This window comes from Elephantulus edwardii, unplaced genomic scaffold (genome assembly GCF_000299155.1).
Source record: "Elephantulus edwardii isolate Elephantulus edwardi_28Jun2011 unplaced genomic scaffold, EleEdw1.0 scaffold00013, whole genome shotgun sequence".
NCBI lineage: Eukaryota > Metazoa > Chordata > Mammalia > Macroscelidea > Macroscelididae > Elephantulus > Elephantulus edwardii.
The window spans coordinates 18,421,614-18,426,831 of NW_006399763.1; positions in this window are offsets into that span (position 1 = coordinate 18,421,614).

A 5,218-nucleotide genomic window follows, 5' to 3' on the forward strand; every position below is an offset into this window, starting at 1 on the left:
CGCGGTTGGCGCAGGATAGAGCAGGGTTTAGAGCTGTTGTGCATAGGGTCGCTATGAGTCGGAAACGACTCGATGGCACATAACAACAACAACAACATGCATATAATTATTTATATACACTGTATTTTGTTCTCATTTTTTGGTGTGATTCACACTTCCTTTCACTGACATTATATTTGATATAATCATTCCAACATGACACTACTTACTTTGAGATAGCATAATTATTTAAAAATTATTTCTAGTTTGGAATTTCTTAAAGGTGAAAGAGGCTGAAGCTGCACCAAGACACTGGTAATTACTTTGAGAGACACTGCCACCTATCAGGCTGCACTTTTGAAACTATCTTAAAAATCGGTCCCCAGAAGGAAATGCAATTAGGCTTGCTGACCTTCAGTGACCCACGCTGTTGCTGACCTTCAGTGACCCACGCTGATGTATGTCATAATACTGGAATAAAAAAAACAACACAAACATACTAATTTATGAAACTTGAAACTCTACTGTGCCACCTTATGTTTTCATACTGTTATATTATTGTCAAAGGTTTTCACATTTTTTTTAGATAATTTATTCATTCAACAGATGTTTGATGACCAACTAGACATACATCTTTATACTAGAGCTTATAATGATGGATGAAACAAATAAGAGAGGGTTGAAAAACATTGACTCCTTAACTATAAAGCACTATTTAGTTATAATTACTATGGATGCTTTAAAGAAGTATGAAGACCTGGCAATAGAATGTGAGGGACCTGCCTATGGACTATCTCCATGGCTACAGAAGATTTTTTCCCAAGAAAATTATGTCTAATTGTAGTTTTAAAGATGAATAAGATTTTATTACTTGAAGGCTATGGTGATGAGGCAGTGACACTTCAAGCAGACCGCATTTACTGTAACTGTACAAAAAGGGCACTCCAGCTAAAAAGTCAGGAGTGCGTTGCATTCTTAACCCAAAAGTGTCACTTCTCTGTTGATTCTAATACACTAGTGGTTCCACCAGAAAAGGATGGACAATCTCCTTGCTTGCTATTTGCAGTTTCAGAAAACGAACTGCAGGATCATCTATGAGTTGATGTAGACTTTATTGCAATGTTTGGAGAATAAGAAGGAACTGGGATGGGGAGTTAGGGACTGTAGAAGTGAGATTTTATTATTCTCAAGAGCTTTGTTGGTCTAGTCCATAGGAACTGTGTGGGTAACCCAAAGGCCATGCCTCTCTGATAGTATGAATCCATCAGTGGCTCCACAGTAGACAGATGTGCAATCTCTTCCCATAAGATTTAAATCTTAAGCAACCTTCTGTAAGGTCAGCTATCAATGGGTTCTCACTTAACAGTAATGAATTTTTGAAGTTTACCCTAACAAGAAGGAACCTGATTCTTCTGAGAAAATGGAAAAAAAAAATTAAGTGTGACTGAAGCCTCAAGAGTGGACAGAATGAGAAAGTCAATCCTCATAATAACCTTTAGGGAATGTAAAGAGGCATACATTAGGATACTTGAATATCTACAGGTGACAGATGTGACCAGATATTACCAGAGTCTTTCCTCTTCCTCTTCTAAAATCAAACTCTCAGCTTCTAGGCAGTGAGTTTCAGCTACAGATCAAGTATTGCTTTAAAACAGAAACATTTACTGACAACTGAAAATATGAATAATAAATGGTATATTGGAATGAATCTAAATAACTTAAAGAACAGAAGAAAAATTGAATAGGGAGATTCAGAGAAAGAATGACGGCAATTCTAGAGAATTCAGTGGTAACATTTCATGAGAATTTCTTTGGCAATACCATGATATGTATGGCCTAGATTCAATCATGCATATCCCAGATATATCTACGGAAAGAATCACTGGAGAAAATATAAGCTGTGAAACCTAGGCCAGGTGCTAATTGTGGAACAGACCACCAACTACTCACGTGCAAGTTCAAGCTGAGGCTAGGGAAAATTAAATCAAATCTATGCAAACCAAAATTTGACCTTAAATCTGTTGTTGTTATTGTTGTTTTCAAGCTGTCGAGTCACCTGCTCGTATCGACCCTATGTACAACAGCTCTAAACTCAGTCCTATCCTGTGCCAATCTCACCATCTCCGACACACTTAACCCCCATTACCCCAGTCACTGAATCAATCCATCTCATCAAGGGTCTTCCTCTCCTACGCTGTCCCTCCACCCTCCCAAGCATGACGTCCCTTTCCAACGACTTGTACCTCCTTGCAACATGTCGAAAGTATATCAGATGAACTTCAGAATCCTTGCCTCCAAGGAGCAACCCGGCTTCACCCTCTCCAAGACAAACCTATTTGTTTTCCTAGCAGTCCATGGTATATTCAATACTTTTCCCCAACACTACAGCTCAAAGGTATCAATTCTCCTTCTGTCCTCCCTAGTCATTGTCCATCTCTCTGATGCATAACAAGTGATTGCAAAGACCATGGCATGTATTAGGCGCACCTTAGTCTCCAGACTGATACTTTTGCACTTCTTTAGAGAGGTCTCTACCCACAGATTTTCCCGTTGCAATATGTCTTTTAATTTCCTGGCTGCTGGTGCCAAGAGTGTTTGTTGACTGTGGATCCAAGCAAACCAAAACTGTGAACAATCTCAATCTCTTCACCACTCATTATGATGCTGCCAATCGGCCCAGTGGTGAGAATCTTTGTTTTCTTGATATTGAGTCTCAATCTATACTGAAGACTGCAGTCCCTGACCTTTCACAGCAAGTGCTTCAGGTCCTCCTCAGTTTCAGCAAGCAGGATTCCACCTGAATTCCAAAACCATCTCAGGAACAGATTTGAGGCCTTGAACACATTAATGAGAGAAGACCAGACGAACTGTGGGAGGATATCAAGGATATCATCCAGGAAGAATACAAAAGGTAATTAGAAAGACGGAGGAGGAAGAAAAGACCAAGACAGATATCAGAAGAAACTCTGAATATTGTACTAGAATGCCAAAAAGCCAAAGCAAAGGGAAGAAATCAAGATAATAAAGAGTTGAACTACTTCATACGAATGTGAAAGTTCTGCAGTGAATAAAGAAGAAATAGGCTGTTGTGGGTTCAGTAAAAAATATTGAATATTGTAAACTCTGGTGCCTTAATGGTAAAGATCATGTTGCCAACTTAAAGGCAACATGAACCCTCCATGCATTCCACTAAAGTAAGATGGGCAATCTACTACTGTGCAGTTTACTGCCTCTGAAACCCACTGGAGGGTCAGTTGTGAATCAATTCTTACTCGACTGTGTATAACAACACCAATGAATATACAATGGATTGCCAAAAAGAAGAAAGAAATCTGTATTGAAAAAAACTACAGAGTGCCACATAGAGGCAGTGAGGATAAGACTTTGTCTCACATAGTTTGGACATGTTATCAGGAAGGGCCGGACCTTCGAAAAGGAGGCCATGCTTGGAAAAGCAGAGGGTCAGAGAGAGAGAAGAAACTCTCAGGGAGGTGTGCTGACACACTGATGGCTGCAATGGCTCTACATAAAGCAGAAATTAAGAGCAAGAGTTTTGTTCTGTTGTACAGAGGGTCCTCATGAGTCAGAGTGATTAGATAGTACTCATTACCAACAAATCAATATATGAAATAGAACTTATAAGCATGATACTTTTAACCTTAGTGAAAAATTCCTCTGGAAACAGGACTCACGAGGAGTTTTTGTGTTTCAAGCAAAAGGAGAAAGATTTTTTCCTCCTCTTTGCCTCCTCTACAGACATTTTCCTGAAAAGTGAATTAACTGCTACGCTTTTGTTTTGAGTTGTGTTAAGTCCTTGGAACACCACACGCCTATGCACCGAATCTCAGCGGAAGTATAAGGCAGTTTCTTTGGGCAGCCTTTGTGAGAACACACTAACAACTAGGGCATATATGATTTCATTTTCCCACCAATATGATTTTGAACAGGATAGTCCATTCATAGGGAGTCTGTTTGATATTGAAAAATGTAACCAAATAAAAACTTTTACAAGTGTTCTTAAATGCTCCAAGTAGTTTTTCATAAAGAAATAGCTAAAGTAGTACTGCTTCCCCAAATTCAGCAAACAAGAGTCACTGCAAAGTATATTATGTTGTTATGACAACTGATGATCTAGACCAAGTAAAACCTGTAAGGACAAAGTACACGGTTCAGCATAACACACTTTTTTTCTGTTAAAAAGAAAAGTTATTTTTTTCCGCTGCAAATGAGACAATATGATGGGGAAATTAAATTAAATGGTGATGTTATTCCCTGAGGGCAAAACAATTCCATTCAATAAATTAATTTTACATCACTAACTCTCTCTTTTCTTGGAACTGACAGTAATAACCTGACAGCTTAAAGCTCTAATAAACTTCAAGATCAGTACGACTACTCTACTTATACAAAAAAGGAAGTCAGGAGTATCACAGGTATGATAATCATCCTCTGTTCATCACAAAGAGGAGACAATCCTCCAAATTCAATTTAACTAATGCATTTTCTTGATGAAACAGAGCACTTAAAATAGTTTTTGACAGCATATGGTTTGAGCATTCTAGCATTTCTATTCTTTGGGCAAATCTTTAAACGCCACTGATATTTTACTTCACTCTAAATATGTTGCTGTTGTTTTGTTGTTATGTGTCATTGAGTTGCTTGCAACCCACAGCGGCCCTATTTACAATCGCCCTGAAATCTGCCCTACCCTGTGCCAAATTTACTGTCTCTGACACACCTACCCTTAGTACTGCAGTCACTGATTCAATTAATCTCATCAATGGTCTTCCTCTCCATCTCTGTCCCACCACCCTTCCAAGCATGATGCCCCTCTCCAAAGACTGGTCTCTCCTTGCAACATGCCCAAAGTATATTACTCAAAATCTAGAAATCTATCAAAGAAGAAATACTAATGGTTTGTAGCACTCAGCTACAAAGAGTTCAGCCGTTCAAACCCACCAACTCCTCTAAGGAAGATAGAAGTGACAGACCCAGTTGGGCCGTCCTTTACTGTATTCTGTATGTTTGCTATGAGCCAACCTACTGGCAATAGTTTGGTTTTATTCATTAAGAAAAAAAAAAGGAAACAAGGAAACAAGGAAAGAACAATGTGATTAATCCTTTGAATTGTATAAAACCACCACATAGGTCATGCTTCAAACTATTGGTTTAGGAGTTCATTTGTTGTTGTTTGATGCTGTTGAGTCAATTCTAACTCATAGTAACCCTCAATTTTTTA